The following is a 19,845-nucleotide window of genomic DNA, read 5'->3' as shown; positions in this document are numbered from 1 at the left end:
AAGTGCGTTACAATTAGAGGTGAGTTGGAAATACTGTCACCAGTTTGTGTACCCATGATGAAAGTAGAAAATACCCATACTCAGTACGTGCGGCCCAATAAACTTGTTGGAACGCATGCGGTGAGATCATCGGCATCGCGACTCCAATATTATAGACATTAAATGCGCGCGTGCGAGATAGCATAATACACGTGTGTCGAGCCGTGATACACTCGACTGTTATTGGCTTCATTGCTTATCTTTCTCCCCAGTTGTAAAGTTGGCATAGTGAAGGACAGAAATGGTGACAAGTTCGTTTTGAGTATGAGACTTTATGTCGGTTGACGTCAGTCTCAAGTCCCGGAACAGGTACTAGTGCTCGAGTTCTGATAAGTATTTACGCGTTCATCTGGTTTCGTCACGTCGAGTTTATCGATTTTTAGTGTTATAATAAAATTGGAATTTATAAACTGAATTCAAATTTTATGCGTGATTGTGTAAATGGATAATAATTATATAAACCAGTTGTGTAAAAATGGCTTATAAAAAGTCAAGTACGCCAAACTCTCTATATAATATCACAAATACGAGGGTGGGTCAATAAGTCCTTAGAAAAGCCGACAGGTGGCGCGACTAGTACTGTAAGCGGTTTGTTTTCATGCAGCGGCACTACCGATTCAGTATTCTGCGAAGTTTCAATCAGATTGGTCGGGTTGTTGTGTGTTTCTCGTACATTTAAAAAAAAAATTTGCTTGTGGAAAATGGAAAAATGGAAAATGGAGAAAATTGAGTTTAGAGCTGTTATTAAACATTTTAATATAAAAGGGTTAACAGCAAAGGAAATAAAAAATGAGTTGGATTTAGTTCACGGCACATCTGCTCCTTCACTTGCAACTATTTATAACTGGTTAAATGAATTTAAACGTGGTCGTACATCAACAAAGGATGAACCACGCTCAGGACGTCCTGTAGAGGTGACTACACCAGAAATGATCAATAAAATCCACGATATGGTGTTAAGTGACCGAAGATTAAAGTTGAGTGAGATAATTGAGGTTACAGGGATCTCAAAAGGTAGCGTCATTTCTATTTTACATGACCGATTGGGCATGAAAAAAATTTCTGCAAGATGGGTGCCGCGTTTGCTCACAGTCGACAATAAACGCAATAGGGTGGTGGCCTCTAAAGCCCTGTTGTCGCTCATGCAACGCAATCCGGATGAATTTTTTCGTCGCTTTGTGACTGTAGATGAAACATGGATACACCACTATACTCCCGAGACGAAAGAACAGTCAAAGCAGTGGATTGCGAAAGGCGAACCATGTCCAAAGAAGGCGAAAACCGTAAAATCAGCTGGTAAGGTTATGGCTACTGTATTTTGGGATGCACGTGGAATTATTTTCGTTGACTATTTGGAAAAAGGAAACCACCCACCGTATTCGCCAGATTTAGCCCCCAGTGACTTTTTCCTTTTCCCAAACTTAAAGAAATGGCAAAGTGGACAACGTTTTTTTTCAAATGAAGAAGTCATCGATCGGACAAATGCTTATTTTGAGGACCTTCCGAAAACTTATTTTTCTGACGGTTTAAAAAAAATTGAGAAACGTCTAACCAAGTGTATTGAGCTCCAAGGAGATTATGTTGAGAAATAAAAAAAAAATACAAAAATAAAAACTGTTTTAATGCTTTTTTCTAAGGAATTATTGACCCACCCTCGTACTAGTAAGTATTTTGGAACAAGTTTCGATACAAAGTATTTTTTTATACTGGTAGTATCCCACCTCTAGTTACAATGCCTTTCCATTACGTAATAACAGTGGAAAAATAATACTATTAGGTATATGGATATTTCATTAAAAAGAAACACTTGGTCATGAAACGCTTCTTTAGTAAATCATTCATAGTCTCCCGAGATCTATGGCATATGGCCCCATCTTGATGTAACTATGTATTATTTGTAAGATCCATAGGTACCTTCCAATGGAGGCCAAAATAAACCTCGGATCAATTGCAGCACCAGCAGATCAAAGTTTGCACCAAACAGTCATTTATTCAAAATGCATTATATCTTCAGGAGATGGACGATCCATTACAGACCCTTACGGTTTCAAATTTGTCTATTATTGCGCGAATTGTGCCTTCTTCATGATGATGATTCCGACAATAAATCATAAAATCGAACAATAATTTTAATTAACATAATATAATTATTGCAGTACGCTGTTGAATTACTGTATACCGTACCATATATATATAAATGCCAACCACTGACGAATACAATTGTTAGATAATGACGACACACATTGATAAAACTTCAATCGACTATTAGAGAAACTGTCCCCATATTGAAAAAATCTGTGTGTGTACTTATGTACGCGCGTTAGACGTTATACTTCTTTGGCGTAACAAAACAAAAACAAAACTTGTGATAAACTAGATTCTTTGACTGGCTCTTAATAATTATCTTGTTAAATTACACACTCAAGAAAAAGGACCACTTATTGGAACGCCGTAGGTTTATTTCTATACACTTTAACTTATATTACTAAATTATATAATTATTTCTCGTTGTTTTTATTTTTAAAGTAACAACTTTACTGTCACTCTGGCGTTTAATCGTTTGTTTACGTAAGGAATTGCAAATGGCCGACAATAATAAATTCGCTGCCTAGGCAACGGAACAATTCTAAACTATAATATTATACTGTATAATCGTCACGATTGCAGTACCATACCGTGGCGTGAAGGTAGTGCGTTCGGCTGATAACTGAACAATCGGTTGTTCGAATCCAATCGAGTGCGTTTTTTTTCGTGTGAAAAAATAAATTATGTGTTACATGTCACACGCCAGAAATACACTCTGATCTGATTTCCCAAACGCGTCAAAAGAAATATAACTTCAAAACCTTCCATAAACTCAAACGTAAAATTTTGTTACACGGTTACTTGTAAGTACTTGATAAAGTTTATTATCTAAACGAAACACGTATCGTGTTGAATAATTTAAATATCTAATCATATACCTACATATCAATTTTGTGAAATTAACAAGAAATGTATTTTTCACTCCAAAAAAACAGGTGTGTGATAAATTGAGCGGCCCTCGTGACATAACAGCTTTTTTAAGTGGCCAGATGAATTTTATTAAATTTGTGGGTCATTGTTAAGTGTTGATTCAGTGGCATGCAAAAAATATACAATATGTAATAAATTTATTATAAATGTTTGTTTTATGTATTTGTGACGATAAGTATACATAAGTAATTGAATGTGATACGTGAATATTTGTTTTCAGGTTCAGTTTAAGAAGTAACACAGTATAATATAAAAATAATTACAAGATAAAAAGAACTTTTTATATACAACGTTTTTAATTTTTTTGTTGATTCTCAATATTCTCAAACTTGTACTTGATAATATGAAATAAATTAAAAACAAACAAACAAACAAAATATATAGAATACTGAAATGTCATTATGACATTTCATTTTGATTTACATACTCGTAGTAACGCACGTATATATTATTAATAATTTAGTTGCTAGGACCACCCTTTTACTTTTTACAGATTTTTCTGAAATAACTTTCCATACAAAACAGAATTAACTGAAAATGAATTCAATTCTGCTTAAAGATGGCTAAACGTATTAAAAGGATGCATTGGCATCGTGTTCTGATATATTCTAAAAATTTCGAATGTCTAGCTAGTCGAGAAGTTAGTTAACAATCTATTGCAAGATTTGTACTGGATAAACAACCACCGGACAAACAAGAATACGAGCTAATAAAAACGTTGTAAAATAGTAGTTAGCTATTGTCTTATGGTGTAGTAACGATGCCATTCGAGGGGGCACAGAAAGTCAATGAGGAAATAGAGAGGCATTAGAATACAAGGGGATGCTAGACTGGCCAAAAGAGGCTATGGATAAAACTAATTCATCAGGATTTTCATTGCAAATATTGTATTTTATCTAATATTAAAATGGTTTTTTCCCAGTACGTATGATTTGATGCGTTTATAAGTGATTCTGCCTTTAAATTATAGTACTTATGAACAACAACCTTAAGATCAAATAGCTTAGGACTGAAAATGGCAATTCCACCGCCTTGAATCTTCTTCCAGATGTAGCCATCTGCAGCTTCCATATAAATTCAGTTCTACTTTAACGAAAGTGTAATTTTTGCATGCATAGATATAGGATTGGTACCCCTTCTCCATTTTTCAGAGCTTGTGTAAAAATTAGTGGTTATATGGGTCCTTTATTGCCTCATTTTCATATTTATTTATGTTTATGTTATATTTCTAAAGAAAAAGAATTTCTTTACTCGTTTTTTAAATTACTGCATACTGTGTTGTTGAACTATGTATTATGGGTGCAATTGCCAATCGTTTTTATGTCGTAATACAGTTTTTTTCTGAATAATAAATAAATGGTTCTTAATGATAATTAACACAAAGTTGCATGTTCATGCGTAAGCGAGGCATATGCACCTCCACAGAGTGTAGGTAGATTATATAAATAGAGTTTTTTTAGTAGGTATTACACGATGATCGATCGGTAACTTGTCGGATTATAAATTCGTGGATCCCAGGTTAAAATCTAAGGCCCAGCAAAATTTAAATTAAGTTTTTTTTTCAATGTGCATTTGGAATCAGAGTATTGACCTAATAGGTTCCGCAGGTGGCTAACATCCATTTCTCATAACAACATACAATCCATTAATACAACTTCCACCCTATGGATGCTCATATAATATGGTTGAAAAAATATATAATTTTTACATGCATTAATGGCCAGTAGCAGTCTTGAACCTTCACATAATTCTAATAAAGATCAGGATTGATTTCTTCTTCATGGAGGAATATTGCCAATTAATATTTTATCATTATAAAAAAATCACCATTTCCAACATTATCCTGAATTTTTTTTACGAGTCATTCGCTCAATACAGAAGATTCTAACTCTGAATACAACCACACATTGAAAAGAAAATCCACATGTTAATTTGAACCAACCCACCTGGAAGGTCGTTGGGTTTCTCTCACTATCCACTCCACTGCGGTCGCTATATTTTATTATAGACCGCACACAAATTTCTCAGGCAAGACGCCACTGGTGAATCACATATTTAATAGAAACGGCATACTATATTAGCATTATTTTACTATCAAATACCCAACGCATTGATTCCATCGATTACAACAATGCATAAAATGTAAACAGATTCCATTAAACTTTTATTGCTACAGAGGAAATGTTACTTTATGGAATAGGTAATTATTAATCGTAATACATGAAAATATTCTTTAAATTATTTTTTGAAGATTTAACGATTATTTTTTGTTGAGGTTGGTTTTCTCTACCGAATTTGATAATAAATTTCGTCATATAATTACCTAAATTACTATATATAAAACCATTTATAAGGATGTTAACTGTCACTTACTAATAATGGCGTTATTATTATAATGTGATTGGTAAATACCTTTATAAAGGATTTTGTTAAATTTTTTCGGTATTGTACGATATTACTACTAATTTTAACCTTATGCTAATTAAGTATATTATTTATTACGTGTTATAAAATAAAACTAAATATTGTACCTGATTATTGAAATTTTAATCGAGGTGAACTTCATAAGCTGCAGGTGCATTAATAAATTGTAAAATCATAATAATTATCAAACAAAAAAATCTACGTTTTATCGCTACAGATCAGACCTTCCGGAACACGATTCCGTTCTCATCAGATACCTATTTAAAATGTTGAAACCGTAATTTGTTAAGCGCCAGTGAAATTTATATCCGTTCAACATAAAGGCAAACTAGTTTCAGTTAATATAAATTCCTTTAGTAGAAAATTTGTACATAAAGAAGTTCAATATTTTGATTTCAGATGGTTTTTCTTTGAGATGTTAATGAAACTACCTAATTAGATGATGTCCTTCCTACTACTTAATTTAAATTTATCAACCTACGTACAAGATGGTATCTTCACAAGGTCTTTGAACCTTCAAAGCGCTTCATTTTGAATAATAACAGCTACTAATTTGAATTATTTTTCTTTCTTTTGACCATGTCCGATCATAATAGGATCATAATAAATGTGCATCCACAGAGTGGAGGTTTTGTATTAACAGATTTTTGTAATTACGAGAAATGGATGTTTTTTTTTAATTATTAATAACCATGTCATTACTTTTTCGTACAAGGTGGTTGTTAGTAATTTTGAACAATCACAAACACCCAGGCTTTGAGAAAAACACATAAATATTGTGTCCTCACCGGGATCGAATCCAGAACTCTCGGGCGAAAGGCCAGCGCCTTACCCACTGCTAGAGTTGGGTTTCGGGAATTTCCCGACGGGAATTCTCGATAAATTTTCGAGATTTTCCATCCCGAATCTCGAGAATTGAAATTTTTAACATTTCGGAAAATCCCGGATCTCGAGAATCTTTTCTCGGGATTCGGGATTTCTTTATTATCAAAATATATTAATTGAAAAAATGATTTTCCATGTGAAAAAAGTGGACAGAAAACACAAAACGTTCAAAAACTGATCGGGGCATTTAACACAATTAAGCCAACGTCGACTCAAAATGAGTGCAATTTTTGCAACATCAGGGAATTTTGTGTCTCAAAAGCGTATGCGATTGTCAGACGCAATGATTGACAGTCTGTGTTTTTTGAAATTCCATTTAATAATGTAATGTTTTGAATTATTTTTGTTTTCCTACTTCTATTTTGTTTGTCTTCTTACATAAATAAAAAAATCATATTTTTTGAAATGTGTCTGTTTTTACGCTGATTTTAGGATTTTTACAGGTTTTTTTTTAAATTTCCCGAAATCTCGAGAATTTTTTTCTGGAAATCCCGAATCTCGAGAATTCAAAATTTCATCATTTCGGGAAATCCCGAATGTCGAGATTGAGATTTTCTCGGGAAATACCCAACTCTACCCACTGCACCACGAGAGCCGCCGAGAGAGAAATGGATGTTAGCCACTTGCTCAACCGAAGTCCATACTCTGACTCCAAACTCAGATTGAAAAACAATATGTGTATTTTCCAGACTCAGGATTCGAGCCTGGGACCCACGAAATTATTAGCCGACGCGTAAGCCGCTCGGCCATCGTGCCATACCTACTAATAAACTCTATTCATATAATCTACCTACGTAGATATAAAATATTTCATTTATTTTTTTGGCTTACACAAATTAGGAATCTAGTAAAATGAACCTGCACATAAAAAAAGTAAACAGCCATGTCCATTCACAAGCAGAGTATAATAATATGACCCTCCACAAAGTTGACTTTATATTATTATTTTTAACGAATTGGTCATTCCCCAACCCGTTAGGTTCTGGCTCAGGATAAAAAAACATATTGGAAAAATACCATCTATTTATTGCCCGATTCGGGTTCGAACCCGCACCCAAATAGTCAGAGACTGGCATGGTGCGAACCAAAATATAGTTTCTTACACTTTTGCTGGTGGTAGAAGTAATCTTCTGATTCCTCAGATAGAAAAATGGATCAACAGGTGAGTTATAAAGTATTAAGTAAAATTTACAAATATTTCACAAAACGGGTAATAGCATCCTAGTTGTGTTGTGTCATGGAGATTTATGAATTTCATGACGTCATGATTTCGTAACGTTATGTAAGTAGGCCAAAAATATTCTGGAATTTCAAGAAAAATGTTTATAAACTTATTATAAATAATTAATTGTCGTCCATTTCATTGTGCTTCATATAAAACGTTAGGCTGTCGAAATTCCTAAGTATTATAAAATTATTACATGTCCGCACGCAAGGGGAGAGGGGTTTTTGGGTCCGATCCTAAGAAGATCATAATATTATGGGACTCCAAAAAATAAAGGTTTGTATTAACAGATTTTTATTTTAACGACAAATACATGTTAGCCACTTGTCTTGTTTAACCTATTAAGTCTATACTCTGACTCTAAACACACATTGAAAAACGATATGAGTATTAGCATTTGCTATACCTAGAATTCGATTCTGGGACACACGACATTATAAGCCGACGCGTTAATCAGTGGGCCATCGTGGACGGTTATTATTAGACGAAATTATTTAGGTACGATATTACTTCTTCTTTTTCTTCATCAAGACCTCATGACTGAGAATCGTGGCCCAGATATTTGGCTATCGATCAACCATTTGAACGGGTGGAACGGAAGACTGGGGCACTCAAGGATTGGTGCAACCAACTAAGGCATCTAAATTTTGCTTTAATATTCTGATGCAGCGTGTCTAAAAGACAAGATGGAGAGGACGATACAAACGATCATAATAATTATGACTATTACGCCACGAGCATTCGATAACCACTTGTAGACGCGACATGTCGTAATAACTAGCCCCTACTAAGTAATAATAACTCCCGTAGTTAAATCTACAGGCCAGATGTTCATCGATAGGAGGGTTTAGGTATGGAGTATGTACCCGGAAAAGTTCAGGGGTCTGCGGTTAAAGCGATGAGAAGCTATAAGTAGTAGGCGACGTAAATTGAAATTTAGAGGTACATGCCCTCTCCAGCCGTCTTAAAAAATAATAAAATATTATGTATACTTTTTTTATAAATGGAGCCACCCACACCATTTTTCTGCATTATTAATATTAAATTCCACCTTTTTTAAACGATGGCTATTTCAATTATAACACCATTGTCAAGACTGCCCCGTTAGCTCAGTTGAATAGGGAAAATATTAAATTTATAGGTACCTACCTATTTACTTCAGTTTTCAATGGTAATAACTATTTGTCCATGTCAAAAGATACAGGGATTTATTTAAAATATTGAATTCCAACTGAAAATAAGACTTTAAAATCAAATAAAGACAAATAAAAAGAATAAAAATATCGGTACCTACATGTTACTTTGAGAGAATTGAAAAGCGGAAAAAAATCTATTTTTATTAAGAATGTGAAAACGTTTCTTGATTTTATAAATGCATACCGATGTCGTGTTTCAATGAGAGACGCAATTTTTTTTTATATATAACTAATAATAAGTGCTTAACTTAGACTTCCTGAAAAACTGGATTTTTTTTCATTGTATCTGAATTTTTCGTAGTTGTATTTATTTATGCGCGAATAACTTGCACGAGCAACGAGATGAACAAAAGAAACCATTACTACTGTGATATTAAAAAAAACTTAAAAATTACCATGACATTAAAATACAAATATTGTGTACCTATTGGCTATTCTTTTCCACCGCAAATAACGTTTGATAATACAGATTGGAGTATCTGCTCGATAATTTTGAATAATTCCAATTTATAATCGATTGAATGAGTTATGTCGGTGTATTTTACCACGTTTTTGTTAGCTCGTATTCTTTTTTGTCCGGTACAGATTTTTTCTTGTGTGTCCAGTACATTTTTTTTCTTGTTTGTCCAAGATTTGTATTGGACGATTGAAAATTTTTAACTAACTTCTCGACTAGCTAGACATTTGAAACTTTTAGAATATATCAGAACACAACGACATTGCATTCTTTTAATACTTATGGCCATATTTAAGCAGAATTGTTTTCAGAATTTCAGTTAATTCTGTTTTGCATGTTTCGGAAAAAATCGTTAAAAGTAATATTTACTACTCACTATTATTGGTTGCTAAGGGGTGGGTCCTAGCAACTAAATTATTAATATATACGTGCGTTACTATGGAAATCAATATGAAATATCAAAATGACATTTCAGTATTCATATCAAGTACAAAAAAAAGTATTATTGATACATAAAATTATCAAGTTTATATTATGATTCAACAGAAAACTTAAAAACGTGGTAAGTATATAAAAAATTCTTTTTATCTTGTAATTATTTTTTATCCGTTTATGATTAATTCAGCAGCTGTTGAGTAAACAAATATTTGAGTCGCCTAGGGCCTAGGCCCTAGAGTCATAACTCACATTTTGCAATTTTGTCACTTTTGAGTTAAATATACTAAGTAATTCTAAAGGCAGTAATCTATATAAAGGAAAATTGTTGGCTATCAAAAGTCACTTTAATACATGTGAAAATCGTTGACAAAGTTGACTGTTGGTGTCATAACTCAGATTTTTCAATGAATGTGAGTTCTGGGATCAAGGCCGTCCTATCCATTCAGGGAGCTCTATTTCCCATAGTGTGCTGTGTCTGCATAATATAATATATATATTTTTTTAAATAATGTAAATCGACTCACTCACTCATTAATATTCAAAGGAGTTCAATTAATACCTTTCTTCTAATTACAAAAAACTGTGCTCTGGTAGTTTTGCGATTACGAATCTCAAAATTCAATTTTTGGAATATTTGTGAGTTACGACTCACGGCAACTAATTTTTTGGTACAAAACTGGAATTCACTCAATTTTCAGCTATGATCATTTTCTATGTATCAACTTTTATGTTGGTCTTTTTTATTTGTATTTACTTATAGAGTATCTACCTAACATATTTTTTTTTATTTCTCATCTTAACCAATTAGCAAATTTCCTTTTTGTTTACCTACATAGATTTTGTGATAATTAAAAACCTCGTTTATTTTAATATATAAAATTGTTAAGACTATGAAAACATCTGACCGAATCGAAAAGTATTTTATTAGTCATAGATAATCATAATGTGTACATCATTATTTAAAATCATGCATCAACACACTTTTATTATACCACAATTATTTAATGTTTCCGTTAACGTGGGGTTTCTACCTAGTATAAGAGTATAGAAGTTTTCTTGTTTATGGCACGGACGATGACAAATAAAATGATTATTAGAGCGCGAAAATTTTGGCGCGAAGTTTTCCCGCGTTGTCACTAATTTAATGACGGTCACAAGACAAGTGCCCCGAATGATCTGCGTACGCCGCGAACCACATGCAGACTGGCTTGAAGACAGGTTGAGAATATCTTTTTATTAACATCTCGTAAGGGGCGATACATTATTATTAAATCGGTATGCACGTAGTCAATCGCCACAGTATTACGTACCTACATGGATTCAGTGGGCAGGACAATATACTTAGCAAGGTGCTTCTAAATAAATGCCTTTAAATCACGGGATCGCAACCTTTTTTGAGCCGTGATTCCGTTTTAAAATAGCCACGTAATCTGCGACTCCCCGCTAAATTTGAATATAAATGATTTTTTAATATGAATTAAAATGTAGATACATTCAAAATAATTCTTCTTTAGACCATGTCCGATCCTAATAGGATCATATGGGCCTCCACAGAGTAGAGGTTTGTATTAACAGATTTTGTTTTTTACGAGAAATGGATGTCAGCCACTTGCTCAATCTATTAGGTCCATACCTGACAGATACAAATTGAAAAACAATATGTGTACTTGCCAGACCTAGGATTCGAACCTGCGACCCACGGCGTTCGCGTTATAGTCCAACGCTTAAGCCGCGCGGCCACCGTAATAAAATAATTACAATATAAAAATGTATATGTACAGTAAAAACGAAACAATAATGCGGTCGATCGATAGTGTGCGTGCGTATGGGGAGCCGTGATAAATGCCTGTCAGCCGATGACCGCGTCTCCGTACGTATACATACACATACAATCGACGAACCGCATCATTGTTTCGTTTTTACTGTACCTACATATAGAATAGCAATTATCACTTTATTATCAATCATTACATTCTCTTTCCCAAGCGAAACAGATTATTGACTTCCACAGAGTGTAGGTTATTGAATACGAAAAATGATTGTTACCCATTCTCACAACACATTGGGTCTATTTTTACATGTGAATTCGCTTTAATCATAATTATTTCTATTGTCGTCATTGTCGGTACCTATCTACTATTCTTTACATGTCGATTATCTCTCATTACATTTTTATTCACTTTTTACCTAAGGTTACTGTCTAACAATAGGTACACAATCTTTTTCGCGCTAGATTTGCTACTACCTTTAAATTGGCAAACATTGCAATTAGTTCCTTAGTTTCGCATTACTAGTCCCCGTTTGTATACGGTCAAATAATTACATTTTTATCGTATTTTTAAGACTGTTTTTTATCTCCACAAACTGACTTTTTATTTGCTCGTTGCACATTTTTATTAAATTGTACCTATATGTAGATACTGAAATTGTTTGTTTCCATTTTCCTAATTTTCTGATTTCCGGACAACTTAAGCGTCAATCTATAGCGTCGTGGGTCCCAGGTTCGAATCCTGCGTCTGACAAGGACACATATTGTTTTTCAATTTGTGTATGAGTCAGAGTATAGACCTAATAGGTCGAGCAAGTGGCTGACATCCATTCCTCGTAAAACAAAAATCTGTTAATACAAACCTCCACTATGTGGAGGCACATATTATGATCTTATTAGTATCAGACATGGTCGAAAAAAAAGTTATTCAAGTGTCATTCCAGTTTTGAATTTGATTTTAATTCATATTTAATATTCTTTATTTTAGTATTTGAATCGCTAGAAAATACTTTACGACCCTGATGAGGGTAGCGGCCCATGGGTTGAGAAACCGTTCTCTAAATGAATTATTTACAATGTCGTATTGAGCATATCATTCAGGCGTTGTATGCTTTTTAAAATATATACTTATGTGTATATATTATACTCATATATATTATTATGTAGTACATTATACCTACATAATATAATATATATACCAAATCTTGAACTTGAAATTGTTACCTGCATACAAGTTTTATATTACAGTAACAAAACAAACCAGTTATCATACTTGCATCAAGAGTCTTGAATTTTGATCGACAAGTGTCAGTCCTAGCACAAAGAATAGAAACTTCTCCGTTTCTTTCATTTACTTATTAAAAAAAATATAATTTTTGAAGTCAAATAAATCGTAAAATCGCCCGAAGAAATGGAATACGAGACTGGAACATCATATATAAAGTATCAGGGCAGTATGGTATACGAGCAGTTAAATTCTGAGGTAAACAAACTGAGAGACAAATACTTTAAAACATACGAAATAGGTGAAATGAATTTTCCCATCAGATAGATTTATAAAGACGTTTTTTCTAGTCTTAAAAATAATAGAAAAATACTTATTTAAGGAGAACATATTTTTTTTTCATTAGGTAATATGTTTTAATGTTAAATTTAATATGTGATTTCGTATAACACGTTGAAGCCATATATTTTTGAAGTTATACTTCTTTAGGCGCTTTTGGAAAATCATATCAGAGTGTATTTTTGGCGTGTGACATGTAACACATAATTTATTTTTTCACACAAAAATAAACGCACTCGATTGAATTCGAACCACCGATTGTTCGGTTATCAGCCGAACGCCCTACCATTGCGCCACAGTATGATATTCCAATCGTGACGATTATACAGTATGATATTATAGTTTAGAATTGTTCCGTTGCCTAGGCAGCGAATTTATTATTTTCGGGCATTTGCAATTCCTTACGTAAACAAACTATTAAACGTCATAGTGGCAGTTGTTACTTTAAAAATAAAAACAACGATAAATAATTATATAATTTAGTAATATAAGTTAAAGTGTATAGAAATAAACCAACGGCGTTCCAATAAGCGGTCCTATTTCTTGAGTGTGTAATTTAAAAGATAATTAAGAGCTAGTCGAAGAATCTAGGTTATCACAAGTTTTGTTTTCGTTTTGTTACGCCAAAGAAGCATAACTTCTAACGCGCGTACATAAGTACACACACCGATTTTTTTATACTTTCTTCCACCTGAGGTAACTGACTGTATTAATTGTTTGTGGATCTGTCGGATAGTTTTTGATCAGCCCTCGTAGGTATATACTTAGTAATTATGTATTATATATATAGTACACACACCGATTTTGTTATAGTTGAATAAGTACCTACAACTTATTTTTCTTTCATTACACTGAGAATAGATACTCTAGGAACCCGAGCGGTAACCACCATTGGCACGTCACTGATCGAAAGCTTTGAGTTTTGATCGTATGGCGCATCGTACCGACATACCAGAGCATAGGTTAGCACAGCTAGTAATAATATTATGTTTTTTACGAATGCTATACTCTTTGAAAAGATGCACCTGACATTTACCCCCACAGAAAAATGGCAAATATGTTTCTCAAATTAACCATTATAAAATTGAAATTTACATAATTATGTGTCAAATTATATGTTTTTTGGGGATGTTCAATTCATATAGAACGTTGCCGGAAGTCCACAGGACGAAAGTACAGATATCCAACATGGCGACGAAGAAGAACAAACACCGTGTAATAGATTATTATAATGTGATTTGTTATGATTGTGAAGTACTTATGGATTTTTTTTTATAAATTGTATGATAAAAGCGACTCAAGTGGAATAGTACAAAGCTTAAATCCATTAGAATTTTAATTCAAATCCATCAAGTACCATCGGTCGATAGTATTAATATGATAATACGATATAATATAAGAGTTGGCTGCTAATACGAGGGTGTAGTAAAAAAGATGGCGGTCATTTAAAAATAATGAAATAGCACCTATTATTTTATGACTAAAATAAGCAATTCAAAAACTTCTTACAGTTTATGACCGTACATATTATATTATGTGATATTTACATAGGTAATACCTATATTAAAATAATTTCAATCAAGATCTATTTGGGTAACATGGCCGCTATTTTATTTTGGGGGATACATTTCACGTGGCTCCCCTTCCATTGTGTGGGTGTATGCAAAATTTGGTTCTTATCTAGAATAATTCAGTTTTTTCCTTACTAACGCGGGAAACTCCGTGAATCGGCTGAATGCTGATCCCGCCAACTATCGTCGTCAGTAACCAATGTTATAGTTAGAGTTTATTTCATATTATGCTTAAGGTCATGGCTAAAGTCATTTTAATAACATGGTGGAAATCAAGTAAGATTTCAAAGAAACAACCGCGGGACTCCAACACCTAAAAAGTAAAAACAATAAAAATTAACGAATTCCTAAAATTATGTAGTTCAGTAAATTTCTAACTGAAAAGTAAAATTGCATCGATCGAGGAGACCCTTGGTAATATTTGCAATAGAAATAATAATAAAATTGTCCTAGTTTACAAATAAATTGTTGGTGGACGCATGTAGGTAATAATATTGGTATATTTTATTAATATTATGTGGAGTGTATTGAATTCAACATGTATCTACAACCAAAGCAACCGCAAAATTACTAATGTAATTGTAAATACGATAACGTGTTTTTAAGCAGTTACATTTTCATATGTGATATTATTACAAAACGCTATATCAGGAGTTCCCAACCTTATTTTCATCACGAGCATATATTTTATGACCAACAATGGAATGGCGAGCACATTTTCTCTGATGACAAATACATAGGTATCAATTTAATATGTTTAACAATTCACAATGTCCCTGTGTTAATGAAGTTTTAAATATTATTTGAAAACAATACAGATTATTAGAAATATGTTATTATGATCATCACAGGTTCAATAATATCAAATTATTGAAATATACTTTCAAAAAATCGAAAACACTTATTTTTATAGAATATACATACATATAATTCGATAACTATGTTAATATTTTCGGAAAATTATCGAGCGCTCAGGTTAATAAAAAAAAATATTTCGAGCGCTGGGTAGATAGTAAAACGTCGTGCATTTAAATTACATGCACATGCGCCCAAGGGCACTGGATTGGGAATCCCTGCGTTATAATGATAGGTAATACTTGTGTTCGCCAACCAATTTAATATTAAATTAATTTTTATCTGTATGGTGCAATATAAAGAATTGCATTTTATTGTAAAAAAATCCTAGTACGAGTTTTTTGTCTCACTTTGGTGAATATATAATATTATACACTATCGTCTATACAATATCGGGTCGCCAGAGCTTGAATCCATTAGAATATACATAGATACATACCACTAGCCATGAGAGCCTGTTGAATGGATGTAAACGATGGGTAACCTAAAAATATAATTGGGTAGTCATACTTACGCTAGAATAACATTCTGATCACGCTACTTAAGCGCACATATTGTGTTTTCGGTAAGCTCGCGCCATGGCCAAAGAGTGTGCAATGTTGTTTTACTTAGTATTTAAACTGTTATCAGATATTATATGCTTCCATCTTGTAGCATATTTAGCAAAATCTTCCAAAATGTATCTGAAGGTCAAAAGGTTATCAGATTTTAGATGTTCTGATTGTTAAAAGCCACGGCCCATGATGACAGCCTGTCGGTGCAACGCGACGCAATGACCCATAAATGGCCTGTCGGTCGGCTAACCACCAGACGTTCTTGATGCACAGTGGTCCCCTCTAATCTCCGTACGTACCTTACCGCGCCTATTACTCCTGCAGCGGCACTCCCACTTTACCTCGCTTCATATCTCACTATACCCAGATATTGCACAATCTATACGGACTGCGAGGGGTTATGCTCACTTACCGGCCGTCGTCATGGCTGGTGACTCTATAGCACGTGCGCTCATGTCATGTGATGGTAATATTGTGTTTCTAGCATTATGCTAGCCAGACGCTAACACAAAATGCGTCTATGCACAAATACCACGACATATTGTTGGCTATTTCAATTTCAATTTCAATTTATTTATTTATTTTTTAACATATTGTGGACATTACAAATTATAAGTTTAAGACGTTCACAATATGACATTTAGAAACAAAGAAATATAAAACAGTATTACATAAAAAAAAGAGATAGATCAGTAGATAAATTAGATAGGTACAAGGAAGTACACCGGATGAGTTAAGCAGACCATATTTTAAGAATTTATAAAACAACGTCCACTTAAACTCATTCTCACGTAGATGGAATAATATATATCAACACCCGAAGAAATTTCTTTGAACATAGTTATCGCCCTCCCAATTGGCATTACCAGTGGCAGGTTGGTTCTGCACCTTGGGCGAATAAACAACTGATGGTCTCTATTTCTAACTATCTATATCTATAACCATCATGACTCTCATACTCCGTGTGTTCCTCCGCCACGGGCATAAGAGTACTATACCTGAAATCCTCATGTCTAAAGCGCTTCGATATATTTGTAAAAACGTCTAGGCTCTAACCATCGTAATGTGCGGAGATCCTTAGTCGAATTTAATTCATCTTCAGCATCTTACTGATTAACATAGGTAGGTACTATTAATATCACTTACCCACCTACAGGCGTCTTTTTTCACATGTGTATACATATTTGCAAAATAATTTAGTACCTAGGTAGGTATTTTGTATTACTAATTAGGTACGTAGAACTTATATATATTTTAAATGAATTAAATATATTTAAATACATACTTTTATCCATTTAATTTAGTTTAGAACATTCACTCGGAAACTAAACCATGTGTGTTCGAATCCCATTCGTCCGAAGATTTTTTTCTAATTGTGTGTTTCTGAGGCGTTTAAAAAATAAAATGGTGTATTTTTGATTCTCATCATAAGAGCCACTATGCATAAAAATAATAAACTTGTAATTGTGATGTACCTACCTACGCTGATTTTCACAATATTTATTCTACCAAATAAGGAGGACACAAAAAATGTTTTCCTATTTTTTTTTTTAAATCATAATCTTTGCAGATATTTCAATATACCAATTTTTAAATCAAAGTCCATAGTCAAAATATATGGAAATACTTCGATATTTTTTTTTTGTAGTTGGTTTTTTCTTCCTGGTAGTAAAGAGTTTGTAAACAATTATTTCCGCGATAGATAGGTGAAATAATAATAAATGATTACGATATTACTGAAAATCATTTAACAATAATTCTTCAATTGAAAACTAAACATGTCAACCTAAAACAGTATTTATCAACTTTTTCGCGTCACAGCACACTTATAACTATTTAAATTATAAAATCTTCACACTGAATAATAAATATTAGATATGTATACTTACCTATTATTTTTTAGAGTCTTAAATTGAAATTATTTGAAGAAGTAGGTATGCAATTTGCATATTTCCCCAAAAAATACTAGACGCAATAATTAGTAATAAAACCTCGATTATCCGGATTAATCGTGTATGAGAGTAAAGACAATGATAAATCCGGATGATCGAAAAAATATATAAAACGTTTACTTTACTTTTAGGATAAACATGTTTTTTTTAAATTCACTTTTTTACCAATTATATATGTTAATCCTTTTCTTATATGCATACGAAACTGATTATCAAAAATAAATTGAGATAATCACATTTTGAAAAATGTCCGTAATATACTTAATTATATAATATTACTTACCGATTTTTTTACAGAAAAGAGAGAATGGGCAGAGATTTTACATTGATTTGATTATGATGTAATCGGTATATGCCGGATGTGACTTGGAATGCAGTGTGGAAAATTCACAGGTAGCCACTGCCCGTCTTCTACTTACCGCACCCGGTTGCTTCCACAAGCCATGCCTAGATATTTTGATTGTTTGATTCTAGCAATGGAGGACCTGGTCTGCAGCTATAAATCACTGGTGGAATGTTCACCCACAAGTCGCTACCACTTATAGTACCAACGAGTGGCGTACGGCCCTAATTATTTGGATTATTTATGTCCGTCTATCTATGTTGTCCACCCCACGTTGTCCAGTCTTAAGCATGTCACCGCATACCCACTCAATCCACCTGAATAATTGAAAGGAATAGATTTCATTTGATTTTTTTAATGAACTGCCATTAAAATATATCTAAAGTTATGAAATCAACATTTTTCAGTGAGATATTGGCTTTATTTAATAGTTCGTACCCTGCACAAGAGATGCAAATGATAATTTAAAAAATGTAATGTAATGTGGTGTTGGCGCCGAATGCTTCGCATTTCTTGGACGGGGCACAGGATGAACCAGTCAATCATCCAGAGACTAAAGATAAAGGAACGGCTGTCGACAATATGTCTGAGAAGAATTCTGCAGTTTTTTGGACATATTGTCAGGCGCGGACCGGACAACCTGGAGAGACTGGTAGTTTTGGGTAGCCTCTAGGGAAGGCGAAGCAGAGGAAGAGCGTCTGCGCGATGGAGCGACCAAGTGAAAGAGCTGACTGGGGACACCATCCATTCTGCCCTGAGAGAAGTGGAAGATCGATAAGGATGGAGAGTCTTGGTCGCTCAAAGGATGGCGAAATTAAAATGTGGTCACGATCCTCAGCCATGAGCGCACGACAGAGAAGAATGTAGAATAATTATGTATTGGCGCCAAAAGCCAATTTTGCAATAATGACACCGTCATATTTGTTCTAAAATATGAAGACCTAATTCTTTTTTGGTGTATGGAAACCTTTTCACACGGATTGTTTTATTTATTTTGTACCTACGCATAAAATTTTACCATATATATGCCAGTTACGTTCTTATGGGAAAACTCAGATTCTCGGGCGGAAGACTAATAAATGTAGGTAAGAATACAAATAAAGTATTGAAATGCAAAGTAAAATTTCTTTGTTTAACAAATTATGCATCGAGCTATTGCGAATGATGGCCTCCCCACTATTTATACTGCACTTATTATTATTACCTGCTTCAAAATTAATGCGTCTCAGTTTACAGAATCAGCACAATGCTAATATCGATTCATTGTTTACTTTTACGATTGTGTACAAAATAAAATAAATTATTATGACAAAATAAGACTTTCCATGTTCTAATGAATAGGTCATAAAACCACGCTATAAATTATTTGCATTGATACTAAGTAGGGCACAAGTAATTTTCATTGAAAAGGTATGCAAGTTTTAAAAAATATAGACTATAATTAGGTAGTTAGGTACCTACTTATAAACTGTAAAAATGTAATTATTTTGGAAAACGAATTAGGTTAACATTAGACCATTTTTAAATAATGCAATTTGTATGCATATTAGCAAGTGTGT

The 19,845-nt window shown here is 33.3% G+C and overlaps 1 protein-coding gene across 1 annotated transcript in view; it reads right to left on the bottom strand.

Moving 5' to 3' along the window:
- LOC147071659 (glucose dehydrogenase [FAD, quinone]) overlaps positions 1-10,884 on the bottom strand; it is a 57,630-nt gene extending 46,746 nt beyond the window's left edge. Inside the window, exon 1 of the mRNA XM_085946625.1 lies at positions 10,711-10,884. The gene's annotated coding sequence lies outside the window, so the exon portion shown is untranslated. The remainder of the gene's footprint in view (positions 1-10,710) is intronic.
- Between the last annotated feature and the right edge of the window lie 8,961 nt (positions 10,885-19,845).

This window comes from Rhyacophila brunnea, unplaced genomic scaffold (assembly GCF_057557595.1).
Source record: "Rhyacophila brunnea isolate RB1 unplaced genomic scaffold, BYU_Rbru_1.0 scaffold_2, whole genome shotgun sequence".
Classification (NCBI taxonomy): domain Eukaryota; kingdom Metazoa; phylum Arthropoda; class Insecta; order Trichoptera; family Rhyacophilidae; genus Rhyacophila; species Rhyacophila brunnea.
The sequence above is the reverse complement of the archived record's forward strand: the minus strand, read 5'-3'. Positions and strand labels throughout refer to the sequence as shown.